The sequence below is a fragment of the Charadrius vociferus genome, unplaced genomic scaffold (assembly GCF_000708025.1).
Source record: "Charadrius vociferus isolate BGI_N301 unplaced genomic scaffold, ASM70802v2 scaffold324, whole genome shotgun sequence".
NCBI classification, from domain to species: Eukaryota; Metazoa; Chordata; class Aves; order Charadriiformes; family Charadriidae; genus Charadrius; species Charadrius vociferus.
The window spans coordinates 1430584-1450437 of NW_009648041.1; the positions used below are offsets into that span (position 1 = coordinate 1430584).

Sequence of the window (19854 nt, forward strand, 5' to 3'; positions counted from 1 at the left end):
GCGGCTCTAACTTACATCTAGGCAATAAATGACTCAGCGAAGGACTGTATCTCCTAGTTCAGAAGCGCGTGTGATGCTCTTACCTATGCTGTTGCATGGGAGCAGACACGGAAACCTGGAAATGCAAGACCACCTTCATGGAATATCACATATTCCAGTATTTTTGTTAGTGCATGTGTTCACAAACTATGTCCACATGGTATAACACCCCAGAGACATATAGCATAACACGATGCAGTTTACTTCTAAGTCAGACCTCTGTTGTATGGCCTAAAAGCTTTGTAAGAATTTTGCAGCAATATCAAGGAAAACCAATATAAGTGGTCCATTAATGAATAGGTCCTTGAGTGTCAGGAAGCAGACGTTGTTGGAAACTTGGGTAATATTACTGTTGGGTTTTATTAATTAAATATAGCTATTAATATGACCTTGGACTTAAACACAATGACCTCTTTTGTGAGTATGATTAGCAGGTGTTTACCATAATTCTTCACTCTGTGAAAAATGCTTGTTGCACCCAATAAAAACAACCGTATTTACTTTGCTAAATCAAATATTTGGAACTCGGGTCTTACTTTATATATCATGGCTCCAGTGTCTTAGACTTTCCACGTTTAAGGTTGAGAGCCCTTGGAGTAACATATGTGGTAGATCTCGGAGTACAATCACCTATTGTATTAGTGAGTGTTCTCCTCCCCCCCCCGCCCTCCTCTTTGGCATTGCATCTTCTACAGTGAAAGCAGTGTGCTCTACCAGCCTCTGGATTTTATTTTTACAGAAATGTGGGGAGAACATTTTTGAATCCACAAGGTTTTTTGTATTTTAGCCGTTACTTGCGGGCAACTTCCTTTCCAGAAGAACTGCAGCAATGGAAGCAGGAAACACAATTCCAGTTCTTAAAATAAAGCTGGAAGTTATTTTCCTTTTCAATAGCGTCTCACCTAATTTTAGACTTTTAAAAGTCTGTTTCCCCGTAGTTTTCCTTTTCTCCTACCAAATCCAGAATTGGGAAGTGGTGAGGCCCATTAACAATGCAGACGATTCCCCCCCCAACTCCCCCAATTTCCACCTGCTGCCCTCAAAACTGCCACAGGTACTTTCTGTCTATCGGAGCGTTGTTTCCCAGCTGCCGGGGTCAGTTTTAGTAGCGGGTCTGCTGCCCGCTCGTCTGCAGTGCCGAAAGGAAATAGCGAGGGAACAAAACTATGCTTTTCTTGGGAAACCACTCCCTTTGGAATGGAGAGATATGGCTTGCCACTTTTATTTTGTTTCCCCCTCCAAAGTAAGCAACAACATTGCGAGGATCAGGGCCAGCGAGAAAAGAATATTATTTAAAAGGCGTCATCTATCTCGCCGGTGTGTTTCAGGAAAAGGAGTCTCCCGCTTCATATTTTAAGGAGTGTAATAAAAATAGCAATCGGTTTAAGAAAGGGGCTGACGGACCGGAGAAAGTGACAGCAGCAGCACAGGGAAATAGTACTCCATTTATCTGAGCGAGCTCGCACATTGATAACGCTCCTCGCCGCAGTAGGTGCTATCAAATCAGAGACAATTTGTATCCCCGGCGTGGCAGGTTACTTACACGGGAACAAGTCTCCCCGACATTATTGCAGATCATCATTAACTAGCTACTGCTGTTTGTTTGCCGTTACCTGCTAGATGACATCCATGAGTCATGTCGTATCATTTATATATCTCGCCCAGTTCAGGGATCTACTGCTTCTGAAAAGCCCCTCAGCCTGGGATCTCCTCCCTTGCTTCATTTTACATGGAGGGGGGGAAAGTAAGGAAAAAAAAAAAAAAAAAAGACGGGGCAGCTTCCCTTTTGCTTTAACATAAGCAAAACGAAGGTTGTGTGGCGCAGGTTTATCAGGCTGCGATAGGGGTAGCAGCAGTGGGCACAGGCAGAAGGAAGGGACAGAAGCAGTAAGGCAGAAGGATGGGCTGGCTCTGCTCGATCCTCAGATCTGATGTTGGCAGGGCTGTGGGGGTGTGTAAGGATCCAGATAAGGATTAACGGCTCTCGGTGGGATATCGTGCTTTCTGAAGATCTTTAATCAGTTGGACTGGCATCCTATAAGCACGTTTCTTACTTGATTATCTTTCTCGGCGTGTTTCGGTTTCCTTTTCCTTTGTTCAGTAATATTTGTAATTGCTGTCTGTTTATTAAAACGTGAGATCCTTTTCAGCTCGCAACCTGAAGGCACTTTATTTTTGCTAGTTTTTAAAGCTTTATTTGGTGATTTTTCTAGCCTGATTTGTTTTATTCCAGTACCATATTTCATCCCTGTGCTGAAAACATGGGGTCAGATCGTCACTTTCCAAGTCTTTGGAAGCCAATTGCAAAATCTCCGTTGAAGCCTGTGCCTCTCTTGATTTGTAGTTGACAGTGTGCCCCATTATATCTATCCTAAATAGTTGCAGGTTAGGCCACTCAGGAGGGAAGGCTATAATTTTGTATGAAAGCAGAGTTTGGTGAAACTATGATATCAGCACAACTATTATAAAACATGAAGTGCTTTGTCTTCTCCCTTATAAAATGTGTAATTTCTAGCCATTATCAGTATTATTACAAGAGTCCCTGCAGTAAACTTGTCTTTTGATAGGCAGAAACTTGTCTTTGCTAGGAATGAATACAGTGAAGTGTAACTTCTCTTTTAAAGGAGAATAAATAACATGAGTGAAGTTTACTAGAAGACAATAAAGCCGTTTCCAGGAAAGCTGCTGCAGAGGCAGGTAGGATATGCTGAAGATTTATACGTGGGGTGAACATGTGCAAGTACCGTAATGATGCTGTAGAGAACATTGGAGTAAAATATTTGATCAACAGATACGCCTGAAGAAGATACATGGTTTGGTTTTCTTACTAGTGTTCAGATTACAGCAGGACAGTTAAATGAAGGTTCCTTTGAAGCTATGCATGAATAAATCCTCTTGGCTGGGAGCAGGTCGGATCTAGCACGGTTACCTCTTTCCTAGACAGAGCAAATTTTGACTGCGCACCGATCCGCCAAATTTTGTTTAGTTTGTGGATTCAGGGGTGAGCACCAGCAGAAGGGAGAAGCTGAGAAATAAAAGGTTGGTCTCAACAACATCATACAACTCCCTGTGCAGCTGCTACCACGAGAAGGGTTTTAAAACTAAAGCATGGCTTATCCGGGCTAGGTGTGCAATTGTTTTGAACTAATTCAATCAAGATTCAGGAGATTATAGTGAAATAAAGCAAAAAAAAAAAAAAATAAAAGAAAGGAAAAAGATCAATAAAAGGGGTGGAGTAGCTGCTGTGATTAAGAAAAAAGATTACTGTTGATTTATTGATCCGGTCTTCAGCTTGCCATCTCAATCAGGGGGTTTTTTGGTTAATGTTATTAATATTTATACTCTAGTACCATGTGCCAATTAGAGTAGAATGTGATTAAGTCTCCAGGCCTGAAAATATTAGGCCCCATGTATAGCACAAAGCCTTCGCATCGCATGTTACTGGAAAGAGAAGCTTAAGTCTCAAAATCTGGTGCAGAGCAGAGAAAAAGGCCTCTTCTCTTTTCAGTTCTTGTGGTTGTCCTTCCTGGGAACGTCAGAGAAAGATGGTTGCAGAAGCCTGTCGCTAAGTTTTTGAGTTTTGAGGGAAGTCACCCTGGCCAGGCTCATCTTCTCCTGCATCTAGTAAGAAATGTTCCTCAAGCTCACGTTGACTCTCTCCTTTTCCCTGCAGAGAAGTCAGTTTTGGGGCACTTGTGTCTTCAGGCAGCGTTTCGTGGTGCTGGTGTCTGTTAGCTGGGTCTGGGACTCCTCCAGGTTTGCACGACTCCTTGGTGTAGGGTCCCACTCTGCAACAAGCAGCACGAATTATGGGAGCTCTCAAGGTCTTCCCTTCGGTTTGAGCTGAGAACGGGATAGTTGAAGACTTATTTTTTTTTCTGTGCAGAGGGAAACATGAGAACTCATTGTTGTGAAGCGGCAGAACTGAGTCACCGAGGGTTTAGTCAAAGAAGAAACACATCTCATCAGTGCTAACCAGAATAAAAAACGTGCTTTCTTCATTACTCATTATACCACAACGAGAATCAAAATCACTCAAAAATTGTTGTAACAGCTATATGTTGCTTAGATAAAATAGTCTGGAAAGGCTAGATTTTGTGGGAATCGCTTCTGATTTATGCAATGCAATATGCGAAGCCGACGTGCTGTGATTTTTTCCAGTTATGTGCAATTATGTTAGATTTAATCAAAGAACTTTGAATGACTTGTACCATTCCATAGCGTTTGCATGGTACCTCTGGGTGTCACTGAATGAGTTGTGGCCATTTAAGTGTACTGCTCTTGCAAACAACACAGTGGGAAAATTAATTTAAAAACCCTTTGTATATCTGGATGCTTAATTTTCAGAGCTGCGCTACGTTCTGAGTTGTTTTGCTGTCTTTTAAGCTGTTTTGCTGTATTTTAAGCATAAATCCTATTTTTTAAGACTAACTGTAAGTAATTCTATTTTGCTTTTACAGTGTAAAAAGATTTACTGTATGGTTTACTGAGGGTGGGGGAGTGAGTTCAACCTATCGTGTCAAACCCGGTCCTTCAGCTTCCTTTCCTGCTTCCATATGGGTAGTCAACGTGGTCGAGATATGGTCTTGAAATCAGTGTGGTATAACACATCCCGGCACACATCACCCTGCTTCAAAAAACGTGCTGTGCCCCCCTGCCCATGGGACAGAGCCATGTCTCCCTTACGGTCCACAGGTGATGGAGCCACCTAACCTGGGCTGGTTGGGGCCATGGGGACAAGTCGATGTGCACGGTGGCTGTCAGCTCTTGGAAGCAGGTGAAGCTTTGAGGACGGGTGTGAGCACATGTGAATAGTTTGGCAGCTGCTTCTTCATCCATGAAGCTCACCTTGCTGCCCTCGGCAATGGGATTTTTCGCCCGTGGAGCTGCAGCAAGTGTGTTGCCCCCATTTTTTTTTTTTTTTTTTCTCTGTTCAGACACTCACAAGCTGCACTTTAATATTATTAGAGGGAGGGATTTATGAGTTTCTGGTATCTAAGAAGGCTTAATTGGTTCCTGTGATATTTCACATTTTAAGTATGGGAAAATTACAAAATGGCTCCTGAGGAAAACGGAGCCAGCTTGAAGGGAGAAGCCCTTCTCCGTACCACGAGAAGCCTTTTTAAAAGTGGAAAAAAAAAAAGAGGACAGAAAAGTATCGTCAGTTCTTGGTGTCTACCCGATTGATTTATTTATTTACACATATAACAACTACCTCGCAGCAGCTGGAGTCGTGTATGAATTTCCTTGGTGTGAACCCATGGGTAGGGTGACAAAGATAACATGAAAGAGGATCTTGTCCAGTTCTTTCTGCAAAGGCAAACCCGCGTTGCCTGCGCTGGTTTGTGCTGGGGCCAGGACTGGCAAGCCATCCCCGGTTGGGTTGGTGCGATGGCCAAAGCTCTCTTAGCAGTCACATAACGATTACTTTCTGAGTAGTCAAATAACAGAAATACTTTTTATATTATTTTGCAGAAAGACCCTAACTTTTTTCACCATCAATTCAACACATTTGGACTTCAAATTTAGTTAATCTTGCAATGGTTGTGAAGGAAAAGTGCTCTATTTAGTAAATCTGTGTCTTAGAAAAGACAATAATTGATATTTAACCATACAAAGTAAAGAGCTATATAAAAATGAGCGCCACCCCCCTCCCCCCAAAAAAAAAAAAAAAAAAGACAATAGAACCTATAACATTTATTTATTTATTAATCTTTGCCTGCTTTCTGGCAGCTGCTGGAAAAGTGGCTTTGCATTTGCGGAGCTCGGTGTGGTGCACAAAAGGAGTAAATAAAAGGGTTTGCTGACGCAAGCGTCGCGAGGTACGTGCAACACGTGAGTGGAAAACTGGTCACATCAGCAAACAAAGCGATGTGCCTTCTTGAGTGTCCCGGGCAAACCTCGGAGGGAAGGCAAGCAGTAGTGATTTTTTTGTTGTTGTTTTTTTTAGTGTGAATGTTTTTAAAACATGCCGACTGTTAGTGTCAACAAAGAAGTACAGAGGAAGAAAAGCAGAAATAAATGCGTGAGTGGAAAGGTGCATCAGAATACAGTAATTATATAAGCTTTATTTTTGTTGCCTTTGATGCCAGCGTAAGTATGTGAAAACTAATGCGCTGCAGAGGACAGGTTTGTGGTTGAAATACACTTGATAGATTTTGACAAATTAAACAGTTGTAAAGATGTTTGGAAGTTTTCCAGATCTTTACTGTTATTTATGTCACTGAACTAAAAAATCAGTGGTTAATTTGCAGTTCTTATAATTTTTATGATACTTCTGTTGTTGTAAATTTAGCAGCGTGCGGCATCAACTCAGCGGGATACATTTTATGTTGTCAGCTACCTTTTGACATCATAATAGATTTCAGTTGCCAAAGCTTCAGGGAGAGAGAGAGAATAAAATGTAAGAGCGTGCTGCGCGAGCGCTTGGATCAAACCCAGGTAGGAGAGGAGCCGGTCTGCGGGGCGGCCACCGAAGCCAGGCTTGGTCCCTGGGGATGGCGGGGATGCTCCGGAGTCCTCGTGCACATGGCGATAAACGTGTTTTAAGTGGTAAGGATGGATAAGATGCTGATAGGATTGGGCCCCACGGTATCGTTGAAGGGCCTTTGAAGTCTAGGCGGCTGCTCATGGCTGATAACGGCGGCACTGCTGAGTTCCTTGGGTCTTGTCTCACCACGTGGACCTTCTTGTGACCCTGCATCCCAACAGCACCCGGTGTGGGCTGTGGCTAAAGGGCGGCAGGTTGAGATCTGGTCTTCCAGTAGTTGTCAAGCTCATGTCTGTCTCAGTGCATAACCTGGTTTGGGGGGGCTATCCACCCCCGAATGATTTCTGCTAGTGACTTTCTCCTCACATGGTGGTCCATGGTATGTTTCCTGGTTAAATACAAGATGGAGAGAGGCCACGACAATCTCCGGCGTGCCGCAGTCATACGTGGGAGCAGCTTCTGTCCTGTGGGACAGTGTTGATCAAAAAGAGAAAGCCCAAACAGGCGTTTTACAGAGTGCCTCCAATACCTGAATTCATACATTTTGCAAGCTCTTTTATTAGAGACTTCTTGCAATATTTTTCTTTTTATAAACACTCTCTATTCTCCCTATTTATAGAGATTTTTCTTCTATTGTCTCCAATCCTGGAAGAGGGAGAGACATCCTAAGTTTAGGTGGCTTAAAGAAGAGATGTAATTGTTTCCCTCTTGGGAGGCTTATTTTAGTGGGTTAAAAATGGTGGTTTTAATCTAAAGAATGAGACCTGCCTCGGGAACATGTGACACATGAAATGTACTTCTTCTAAAGCGTAGCCATGCCCTTCCCATCTTCCGCTTCTTTCAACATTTGCCCTTTGCCTCCAAAGCCTGAAAATGGAAGAATTTATTAACGGTTGTTTCCTCAGTGTTTGTGGCATTAGCCACGTTTCTCAAGGGCGTTTCACGTGCTCTTTCCACTCTAATGGGATTGTCCATTGAGTTCAGCTCTGGCACATCGGGGATCCATTCGCACAGATAGCTGATTAAGCTGAACCTTCCTCATCCGTAGGTAATCCCAAAATACGCAAATTGTTAGCGTGAGATTGGTTTTCTAACATTTTGGGGTTTATAATTAAACGCTTTGTAGTTGTCCTCCACCTCCCTCCTCACTGGAGTCTTTAGCAGTGCTGACTCCAGCTCTCCCATTCCCTTCTTCTTTCTTGATCATCTTTTTTTTTTTTTTTTTTTTTTTTCCCTTTTCTTTTCCCCTGGAGGTAGTTTTATGCCTGACTCTTTCTCTGCGTAGCGCACAAAGAAAATTTGTGGCAAGAGCATCGCGCTGCCGCTTGGTTTTTGCTCACTGAGATCACAGCGGCCAATGCTGGAGCGTGCGTTGGACATACCTTTGGGGAAGGGGCACACATTTACTCTTGACTTATTTTTACCATCCCTGCCTTTTGACAAAGGAGAGATTGGAGATGGGGCAACTTGAAGGGGATTCGTTTGCAAAGAAGATGATCAGGTGGCAGTGAGCACCAAGGAGCTGAGCAGGAGCCCGGCGGTCACTCGGGCAGCCACGGCCCCGCGCAGATGCCCGCACCGTGTTCCTTTGGTGCTCTTGAGGTGGAAGGTGCTGCTCTTGTATCTTGGAAAAACAAAATCAAATTTCCATTTTGCTTCGCAGCAGCAGACTAGTATGTTAGTCTGTGTTCGCTGGCTAGACTTATTCTGGCTAATGTTTGCCAGATTCTTCTATTACATATTAAAATAAGCTCTTATGAGTGGGTTTTATTTTTGTGCGTGTTTCAAAAAACTAGGCCAGCCCTAACAAGCACATTTTCGTGTTTTTGTTTTTGCATTTTGTCATTTTACATATTGAAAAATGGATGCAAAAAAAAAAAAAAAAGCCTGCTAACATCCGAAAGAAATAAAGCTTTGCATTATTCTGCATAAGTGTTAAAATCTGACTGATAGTTTGTATATACAGACTTTGTTTTTTATGGTGTTTCCTTTCCCCACCCAAAGATCACAGATGCTACGATAAAAATTAATGCCCTTTTAGTAAATGCTTTTCTTTTCTGGACTTGGCCTTAAGAGGGTCACACCGTGCTTTTGTTACTGATAAATGCGGCAAGATTTAGGTACAAATAATAGGCAGACATTAATTTGTCGGGGCAGGAACTTCTAAAAGAAAATGCAGAGCGTTTCTCCCTCCTTAAATCCAGCTATTTCAATATCATAAAGTTTTTATTTTAACCATCAGGAGAGTAGCCCTGTTTGAAGAATTCAGCTTTAAAAAATGTCTTGGTAAATTGAGATTTTAGGACTACCTATTTGGAGGACGTTCCGTATGATAAATGACCCTTATAAGACAAAAAAAAAAGTAATTTTGCATGTCTGCTTCCTAGGATGTGTGATAATAATAAATGAACATTTTATATATCATTATATATATATCATGGCAGAACAAAAATCAGAAGATATATTATTCATTATTCCTGTTACTTTATATTTAAAAGGCAAAGGTTTTTGCTTCTTTGCCAAAACAACGGCTGCAGAATATATTTGTAATAATCCCCGCAAATATGAGGGTTGGAGAGATCTTCCAGGTCATTAGCACTGGCAAAAATAGAGATGCCTTTTAATTGTATTCATTTGAACATTAATACATTAATGCTGAGATTTAAGTACTGTTACTATTAAAAATTAAACTGGACGGGCAGCGTGCAGATCATATGCTTTAGTGGAAGTTGTCAGGTGCAGTGTTTGCATATTTAGCCTGCCATTCCAACACTAAAATGGATGTTTGAGCCTGGATTTGGCTTTCTGAGGGACACTTTTTTACACCACTGCCACCGCTCCCCCCATCCCGATTTCATTTCTGGCAGTAGCGTTTCTTTTCACCGATGCACTTCCACCACCTGAGCAAAAGTTGCACTGATTAAAATCAGAGGAGGCTGAGGAGTAACTTGTTTGCCGTCCTGAAGTCCTCTTGTTCTTCTCCCCGTCCTCCCCCTGCCGTGTCCGCAGCTATTTTGCAATATGCAACCCCCTCCGAGCACTGCCTGCGGAACTGGAGTAGCTCTGGCATGTAGATTTCCCAGTGGGAGAACTTGTGTGGATGGTAATTTTAATGAGACCTGATTTAAGCAGTAGAATAGATCCATAAAACTAATACAAGCAGACTTTCAAGAGCTCTACTATTTGTCAGGGCAGTGAATTTTAGAGGTGCATCCATTGGCTTGGTAAAGAATATTACAATCTCGAAAACTTAACCGGTATTAATTCAGATTGTTTCTATGCAAAGTACTACTGAGAGCTGCTTGAATCCAGGGCAGGCCAAATATAGACTTATTTATTTTTGAGGCTCAACTTTCTTCCAAAAAATCACTCTGGAACCGCAGGACCTGAAAGCTGTGCTCTATATGAATGAATGCAAAGTCTGTACGAGGGCACGCAGCTGTGTGGCTAAGCTGTGACAAACCCTTAGCTTTGCTTTTTTTCCCCTTCACTTAAGGCCACCGCTTGGTCCATACGTATTTCCACCTCTCCTGCGCTGTCACACCTAGTTACAGATGGCAGTAGTGCAGTTTTCTTGTCCTGCGGATGCAGGCGTTACACCCATCCCAGAACCTGAATCCCACTTCAAGTAATACACTTGGCCCGTGGCTTTTCTTTTTCATCCCGGTGCTCAGGAGCGTCTCTTGCTGTTGTTGGAAATAGTGTAGTTCTGTTTGGCATTATTAAACTGTTTTCTTTCCCTCACTCTCCTCCCCAGCCCCTTCCCTCTGCCCTGTTTGTGATTTTTTAATTTTTTTATCCCCCCCCCCCCAACTAGCTTTTTTCACTGCAGCTATCTCAAACGGCAGTGAGAAAGAGAGCGGGGGTGGGGGGGAACTCAGGGCAGGAGCTTGAGGTGGGAATGGGAAGAGCTGGAGCACGTCGATAGAGGCAGGGGAACCCCAGCAAGCAGCAGAGAACAAGGGGGCAGAGGGCAGAAGAGCATCACCGGGTGGGAAAAGGGGAAAAAGCTCGGAGGGAGGGATGGAGGCAGAGGGCGAGGAGAGGGAGGCCGGGGACGCAGCGCGCAGGCTGAGTGGAGGGATGCTCTGCACCGCGGGAGGGGGACCCCGGCTCTCCTACCCCCTTCCCGGGCTCTGGAAACCCACCACAAAGGCAGGCGGCAAGGAGGTGGCTTCTGCCAGAGCCAGCGGTAGCGGTGACGTGCAGTTAAATGGGGGAAAAAAGTTTATTTGCTCTTTCTCGCAGGATATGCTAAGTGATTTTTGCAGTTTGAGTGGAGAGGCATTATTGCACTTAGCTCTGCATTTATTAAATAAATTTGTTCTCCAACTCAAGTGTTAAGTGTGTATTATGAAACCTCAGAGCCAATCTTAGTGGTTGCAGTGTGCAAATATTTTTAAAATTATGTAATTAAACAGGGCTTGGGCTGCAATGTCCACTGAAGTGATTTATTAATTGAATGGTTTGATTAAATTTAATGTTATTTTAGTTTATACAGAAAGGGTTGGTATCTGTTTCACAGACAGGGACATCTTGTGGGGCTGTCAGTGATGGTTCAGAGGTCCTTAGGAGGAATCTTTAGCACCCAATTAAATATTAACCAAGAAGATGTGACTCGTTCTTTCTCTGTCCCTGAAACCGTGTTTTGACATCTAAGGCTGGTGATAAAAATTTGCTCAGCAGAATCACTTGCAATGCACTCTATTTATCACTAGATTATTTCTAAATTAATCACGCTAAAAATCTTCCCATTGTAATTGTGCTGGGGCTCAGTGCTGTACAATGTGTGTAAATAAAAAATGCCCTTTTAATTTCACGTTAACTGTATCTAGCTGCTGTTGCAGCCAAACTGTGTCTTTTTTGTCGGCGGAATGTCATTTTAAAGGTATTGTGGTTACTGAGCGGCAGCTGTGATTGAAAAGTATGTAAACTCATCTTTAGTTGCTCGTGTCATTTTTATATTCTTATGTCAGAACACAAGAAGGCTGCTTTAAATTTGTCTTTGACTGTGTATTAATTTTCAAGTCTAATTTTTCTTGGGTTAAAGCATATACTGCATTCTCTACTACGCATTACCATTCAGTGCCAAAGTAAATGGCCACTTGTGAAAAAGTACAAAATTAGTTCCTGCTTGATTACTGTAAAATACATATTTATTTTCATAGGGAGAGTTTTTATTACCAGTGCAGAGAGTACAATTATCCTGCATGGTATTGGTGACTTAGAAGATGAAGTAATCAAGCACTATATATTTATTACTGTGAAGAGCAATAAGTTTTCGGGCTGTGCATTGCTTTCCCAAAAACAAGAACGAAGGTGCGCAAGGCATTTTGGTTTTTGTGTTTGGTTGTTTGTTTTTTTTCTTTTTCTTCTAGGCTTGCACGATGCGTTGTTCCTGCTCTTTTAAATGCAGACCATTTAAAATTAAATCCTCGGTTGATACGTCTGCATAAGAACTTCTTTGTCTCTTGATGCCCAACCATTGAAAATTAAATGTGGTTGCGGATAAGTATTTATTCATACCATACCTCACACCTGATCTTGTGTCAGTATGACATCATCTTTGCCACAAAGATTTCTAGTGGTTTAAAAATGTTCCGTTGTGAAATAAGTGGGAGAGGTAGAAAAGGGGCAAGGAAGGCAACAAAAATAAACTACTAGTGGGATTTGATATTTTGCCAGTTTAAAAAAAAAAAATATTAAAAAATCATATTCTGAGGTCCACATGCTGCCTTTGATCCGTACACAGGACTTCCATTTGTGCCGGTGGCTGTTCAGCCTGCTGAGGGAAGGCTGTATATGACTTAATTTGTATGTTGTGGGAAGTACATTTTCCTAGCATGTGGTCTAGCTTACTTGAAGAATCTGAAATGCGTTATAAATGTAAATGCTGTGTTTAAGTAAAACTTCATTATGTTTTGGTGGTTTCCAAAAATGCACAGGATTTGACCTTAAAGTGTTATTTCAAGGTGTTATGATGTATGAGCTAGACTTTGTAGTCTTCTAAATTAAATCTTTGAACATGTTATTATTGTATTTTGGCATCGGCAAGATGTAGTTCTCAGCTATTTTCTGTCACAGCCTTCATTTTTCTAACAAGAGTAACGAGATAGGGCCAGATTCTTCTCCAAGAGGTGTGCGCGGGATGGGGATTACCCTGCGTTAACCGTGGTGTAACCACGGACGGGTCTGCCCTTTGCGTCCAAGTCCAAGGTCGCGATGACTCCTTGTCCATGGCTCGCTATCGTGACGGAGCCGGTGCTCCCACAGAAATGCGGGCGCAGCCGCCACCCACCACCGCTCCCCTTGACCACTGCAGAGCCCCACGTAGGATGTGGTGAAGGGTTTAGCATTTGGATCCAAATCTGGTTCATATATAAAAGGGGTTGTGTTTCTGTTTGGAAAATATGAGCCCCTTTTACGTAGCCCAGGTGTGGATTAGCTCTCTAAACCGTTTGCCCATTCCTGTGTTTGTGGGAGACCTGTTTTCAATTCTTACAAAGAGGCCGTACAAGTCAAGTCATAGAAACAGCAGAAGCAATCCAAAAATGGATTAAAAAAAAAAAAAATTAAAAAAATAACAAAGTGTTTGTGATCTCGAGTTGGTAGTCTGGAGGTAGGAGCAGACATAACTGCTATACGTATGCTTATTTCCAAAGAAAATAGTTGCAAAACATTTCCCCCTATGCCATGAGTGCTCAGGGCTTGTATTTCTCCTTCCCTATGAAACAACCATATGTTTGTGCTACAGGAGGGGAAGAAGCACTGCTGGCCGTGGGGCACCGTCCACGCTGAGGGCACGGTGAGGGTGCCAGCCTGCCAGCCACGGCCATGGGACGGGCAGGGTTTGGGTTGGGGTGTGTTGTTGCAGAAAAGTCGATTAAGAATAAGAGCTCTGAGTCAGCGCCCGGGGCCGTGGCCGTCAGTCGCCAAAGCTCCGGAGAGAGACCATCTTTGAAGTGTTGTTTTTGGTACCAGTTTCACGTTGCACGCTCACACTATGAATCATGATGGTTACGCAGGTGATTTTCCCTCAAGAACGAAGCCAACCCCAAACAATGGCGGGGCTGCCCTTTCGGTCACTTTGCATGGCTGTCTGGCTGTCTGTCCATCCTGGGGTGGTCTCCCACCATATGCTTGGGGTGGGAAGGGAGAGCGGCCATGCAGCCCACACACAGTGGAGGCTTGTCCTCCATCCATGGCCAGGAGCTCCCCTTTTCCTCCTCCTTTACGGGCAGGCTGGCTCCTGGATAGGGGGCAACCTGAAATAATCGGTGCGAATATTTGAAATCCTAGATGGAAAAGCCATGTAGGACATCCCACTTTCCCTCTGTAGTTCCTTCCCTGCATCCTGAATAGGGCGATGCTTAGGAGCGCATCCAGCCTCAAGTTCAAAACGGATCGTTTACGTGTGTTTCTTGAACAGCTAATTTTCCTGGCACATTATTATTCACCCTCTGCTATTTTCACGCTGTGACACAAAACTAGAGAGAAGAAGAGATTGAAATTTTGACCGGTACGTTATCCTGATACCTGAGACACCGTGTCGATATGAGAGTATCTTTACCACAAGGACTTTCTTGGTGGTTTTCGAGATCCCAGTGTGAATAAGTAGAAAAAGCAGAACTAATAGCTCGAGAAGCAAAAATATTTTTTTCTTAAAGAAATTGATTAACATGCAAATATGTACTGTATGCATATTAAATATCATTTCAAAATGTGATGGGCAGGAAGCATAAGTGATGCCATTTGGTTTTGTGGCATCAGTGTGGGTTGATTAAGGGGGTGGGGATAAATTTTGGGGATTATTGATATAGCATGAGTAGAGCCAGATGGTTGTATTACACATCTTTTGTGTTCTTGTTTGCTTCTTAAAGCAGTTGCAGAATTTTGCCCTGGGCAAAATTTATTCTTTGCTCGTATGTTCCCCCGTGAATTTACTTTTGACAAAGTACTTCACAAAGAGGGGAAACGCTGTGCTTTGTGCCCGCAAACTTGTCTCTTCCCTTCGCGTTTGTGAAGCCAACAGCCCTCTACTTATGAAATATTTTGTAACTTGTGAAATAAATTAGCAGTAGGTGCAAGTTCAGTGCAAGTGTGTTGTGTATTGCTACCCCTCGGTATGGATATTGATTTACAGAGCATGTCATTTTTTTAAATTTTCCTTGCAGTGTTTTGGAGAAGAAACTGTGGAAATGGCAACCAGTTCGTTTTAATGCACTACTTATGTAGTATTCTTCCATTAAAGAAATGTTGTCTTAAAGATTAATGAGCTAATTTTTCCACTACCTTTTTTTTTTTTTTTTTTAAAGTTTTGAAATTGTGGTATACCTGATTCATGTGATCAAAAACATACTTTGTGGTATTCAGGTTGAGTGGGAGAAGGTTGTGCTGGGTAGGTGGTTCTTCGCTGGGTGTTTGTGACATTTGGTGGAACTGCTTATCACCGGAACCACCAAAATTTACACGTATTTGTTATTTCCCTTTGAAAGCAAATTTTTATTTCCCATAAAAAGATGAGGTTTTGTAAAGGTTTTGTATGAAAGAATTTGTCTTATTTGTGCCTCACCAGTTTTCGCGGGTGTAACTCCATTGACTCAGCTGAGGTTACATTTGCATCGCTGTAGGCCCCTGGATGACGAGGTCCTTCTACATCTAGCAATTAGAGTGGAAACAGTCATAAATATGTTTTGTCCTCTGCCTTTGTCCCCGTGTGAAACGGTGTGCTTGCAGAAGGTGAGGGGAGCTCACCTCGCTGGTGGCGGCAGGGCTTTTATTGGGGACCAACTGATGCAGCCGCTGACTTGGTGGCCTCACGCCTGCATCCCCTCTCCAGGCAAAGCCACCCATCGTGTTGTGCCCAGGCTGCGGGCAGCAGCTACGGGGCGTTTTTTTGGAACCAGTACTTGCTGCGAAAAAGGGGAATGGGCAGCTCTGACCCTATTGAAATCTCTTGACTAGTTTAGTCACAAGTCTGAGGCCGAAGCAGCTTACTCCTCATAATGATGCCATTGTGCTCATCCTATCTGATCAGTTCTTGAAATGTTTTAGTAAGTCTATCTTACAACATTATAAGAAGATAATCAGCTGCCTTAGAAGGTCCCCATCTGGAGTATAGAGTTCTTTTACTGAAAGATGTTTTGCCTTTCCGAGATAGCTCTCGCATTTCATCATCTGTTGTGCAGAGATGAAGTGCATATGAAAAGTCAGTGACTCTGAATCCATCTGTTGTTATTATTTTCCACTGATAATTGGCTTGAACAATGAAATGTCTGTGTCTGTAGCCTTTGAAACTGTACACCCTGTTTATTTTCTGGAGGTCTCGCTCCACTCTCACCCCTCCTCTCCCCCCCCTTTTTTTTTGTTTTATTTTGGGGTTTTTTTTGTTTCTTTTTTCTCTCAAGCTCATAACTAGTGGAGCTTGCATGAAGATGACATCTTTGACTCTGTGCATCAGTATGTGTCACTCAGCATCTAAAGCTTGCCTGCCAATTTTTGTCAGGGTCCTATGTCTGTTCTGTATGAGTGTAGAGTAGGCTTACAGCAGGAAGGCTGGCAGATCCAGAGTTCATAGATATCTTACCTGAAATGTAGTATTTATTTCACTTTCTCTAGTAAAATATTAATTTAGAGCCCAGTATCTAATACCTATGGAATTAGATACTACCTGTAATTGTATAATATATTCAGTTGCATCCAGTTTTGCACGATGCGGGGTATTAATATTGGATTCCACTAACAGCCGTTCCATTAGCTTGCTCAACCAGTATGAGATATATATGAGCAGGGAGGCATAACTACCAGCCAGAACTGCCAAAACAGTCATTAGAAGCTCCATTGGGATGGACAAAGGCTTTTACACAGTGATATACTGATTAAATTTTGTACTATGGTTTATTTGCATCAAGGTTAGATCGCTATCGTCTATGTGAACCGTATTATCTGACACCTTATTTGGAAGGTCATTTCAATGCAAAAATAGTGAATGATACAGGGGCTCTAAAATTTCTTGCAGGATTCTTTTGTGGAGGATTTTTATCCGGTTAGGCTTGACTAGCTCACGTTAGCAGTTTTATTGTGCTTTTAACGTGGTGAGTTTATCCAAGAAAAAGTAAAAACTCCTCCATACTGTATGAGTGCTCAGTGGAACTGAACGCGCTTGATCCACATTACAACTGTGAGTTATATCCAGTATCCTTTGAAATAATCTGTGGCACATGCTTGAGAATCCAGTAAATATGTGTTGCATCTTTTAAAGCCTGAATCTTCCTGTGTCTGTCTGCGTGTAAGTGCTCTTTCAGAATGAAATTTCGGTGCTGGACGCAGTCGTGTCGTCCACGTTACGCTGTAGTCTGGAGCGCAGGAGAGTACGGCAGAGGAGTATAATCTTATTTGTGTTTCAATGGCAATCATTTAATACTGCAAGTTATTAAAAAATAATTAAATTACTAAAACCAACATGTAGCTAGGACTCACAATAAGAGGTCAATGTGATTTGACTCCTTAAGTTAGGAAGGGACACTGGTGAATTCCAATTGCTTTAAAACTGTGCTGCTTCATTTTATTTCTGGAATGGAAGGATAAACGAGACTGAAAAATAATTTATTTCTCTAGAAGCAAGAGTAAATCACAGTATATAATTATGTATATTCGATTATAATAATAAATGCTTAGAGGTGTTTGGTGGTTATCACAGTCTCTAATTTAGTTGGTTTTTGAAGTAAATATAGTTTGGAGGGGTTGGTTTATGAGAGCAGTATTTTGAAAATAACATTTTTAAGGGAAACTTCAGAAATTTCTTCCTTTTCCCCAAATAAACTACTAAATAGGTGTGCATTATGCAGTGACTCATAACAGCTAAAATAGGTCTGTGTGTGGAATGTCTTTTATATAGTAAACAAAACAGGGACAGTACAAGCAAATTCACATTTAATCTGTCAACCCAACCAGAAGTCTCTGTATTAATTTTAAATCCTCATTAAGAAAAGACCGGGCCAGGAATGTATTGGATTTCAGTACAGTTAATGAAAATGAATTTTACAGGTGGTGTTTGGTTGTGTTTCTTTTGCTCTGGCGAGATGGGTGGCTGAGCCAAAGCGGGCATAGCACACGATTCAGCTCTTTGCCAGAGCCATGCTTAGATTAGAAATGAACGTTTGGCGTCGAGTTGTTGGTGCTGTTGTTATTTACTATTACACGAGCCCAGCGTTTAGCGCTATGATTTGATTTGATTTTGTAGCTCCTATCCGCTTAAACAAGCTGTGTAGCTTGTCAGAGATCAGGACAGGTAGAATGCACAGCAGGCGTCTGATTTGAGCCAGTTACTCATTTGCTGAGTGTTTGTGTTTATGCAAAGGGGCCTCTTCCTGCATATTTAATCTAGAGTAAGGCAGTGGCTTTTGTTGTGTTTAGACCACATACCTTCAGTCCTTCCTTACACTGCAGCCAGTGTTGAAGCACAGAAAGGCTGGATAGTCAAAAGTGCTTTAGTGTTTTCAAACTCTCAACTTTTCTGCAGTTGGTTGGGAATTACTGTACAGCTCTAAGCCTTTTTCTTCCTCATTAATGGGTAAGTTTTCTCTCCGGTAGAATAAGATACTTTTGTTTCTATTCCGTTTTATAAGCGCAAAAAAAAAAATGTTTGTTTGTTTGTTTTTAATTGTCCAAACCTCCTTAAGCAAACGTGGTCTGCTGAGGGAGTTCGTTGCAGGGAATTAGATCAAGAATACAGGTGTTTCTGGAATATACTTTTAAATAAAGTACTAAATGCCGTATTGCAATAGGCAGGTATTTGGGGGTGGGGAGCGGGGTGGGAAGAGTTCGGTGTTATTATTCTTTGTACTAACAAATCCTGTTTTGTAACTATCCTGAAGATAATGCTTCCATTGTTAGCTAAAAGCTTTCAAACAGTGTGCAGCGCAGAACTGCTAAAGCAGCAGCAAGGAAAAAAAAAAAAAGAAGGGGGGGGGAACAACCCCAACCCTCTGGTCTTTATTGTTTCCTTCGCAAGGGTCCTCACTAGAATGTCTGCGCTGTAATAGGAAGGTTTTTCTTATGTGGAAATTGAATCGTCTCTTCATTGATATTAATAGCACACTAGAGATGTTAGCCATGATGCAGAGTACCAGAACTGTAGAGTAGGAAACCTGATATTGCAGGGGGAAAAAATGACAGTCCTATTGCTCCTCGGTGTGGGAGACATCCCTCCCTGAGCGCAGAGTTTGCATAATGGCATCCTGGCTTCACTATTTACTTATAGGTGTTTTAATCTCAGGCTCTTTTCCTTTAGCATAGGCGTAATTGCCGTCGCTCGCTCTTGCACTTATTAACTGCACAGCTCGCTTTCTGATTCAGTCTGGACAAATTAGTTTTTTTAAAAAAAATGACTTTTGAGAAAAATCCGTGCGGTGTGCCTGTACAACGTATGTACGGTGTATGTAGTGTACGCTATATTCGGAGAATGCCAGAGTCCGGTGAGGGGGAATTGGTATCAAAAATTAAAGAAAAGATGACAAAGGGCACGTCTTCAAAGCAGACGGTTGTCGTACAGACAGCGTTTGGAGAAATGTGGAAAATGTGCAGCGAGGCCAGAAGTAGTAGTTTTGGTTACCAATTAACTATTTCCTTCGTTTGAGTAACTCCTCTCAAACAGAAGAGTGTGCTGTTCCACCACATGTTGGAAAGTGTGAGAATCTGAATAAAATTTCATCAACCTTATTAAAATATGTAGGGACTTTGGTCTTCTTGGGTACAAATCAGCCTACAGACTCAGAGGCATTTATTAACAATAAGACTGCCGAGGGTTTTTAATAACAAAATTACAAATACCACATCTAATTGTAAGTGTATTACTTTTATGCACCAGTTAAAAAAAAAAAAAAAACTTTTTATGAGGAAAAGTACCTCAGTCAAAGCACCTTGTGTGATTAGTGCTATTGTATTCTTAAATTTTGATTGATAGAGATAATAGTTTTCACTTAAAAATACAGACAGGTACTTTAACTTTCCATGACAATAGCTATTTGCATTTCTTTTATCTTTTTGTTTAACATTTGTGGGGGTTGGGACGGATTTGATTATTAACTCTTATTGCACACCGAGGTAAATGCTAAAACAAAGCTTTTGTTAAAGCTTCAAAGGTAAAACAGCAAATATTGTTTTTAGGCTTCAATATTTAAAGGCTGTTAAAGGATACCTCGAAAATATTTTCACATGACCATGACCAAGAGTATCACTTGCCTGTCAGGTAAGGCGGCGGAGAGGAGAGCGGGCCGCCGGCGCTGCCCGCCCTGAGGGGAGGCGGGCGGCGGCGGGGGCTGAGG

At 42.1% G+C, this 19854-nt stretch overlaps 1 protein-coding gene across 1 annotated transcript in view; it reads left to right on the forward strand.

Moving 5' to 3' along the window:
• The window catches only part of FOXP1 (forkhead box P1), a 339864-nt gene that overhangs the window by 64491 nt on the left and 255519 nt on the right, over positions 1 to 19854 (forward strand). Inside the window, exon 2 of the mRNA XM_009883574.1 lies at positions 19697 to 19778. The gene's annotated coding sequence lies outside the window, so the exon portion shown is untranslated. The remainder of the gene's footprint in view (positions 1 to 19696; positions 19779 to 19854) is intronic.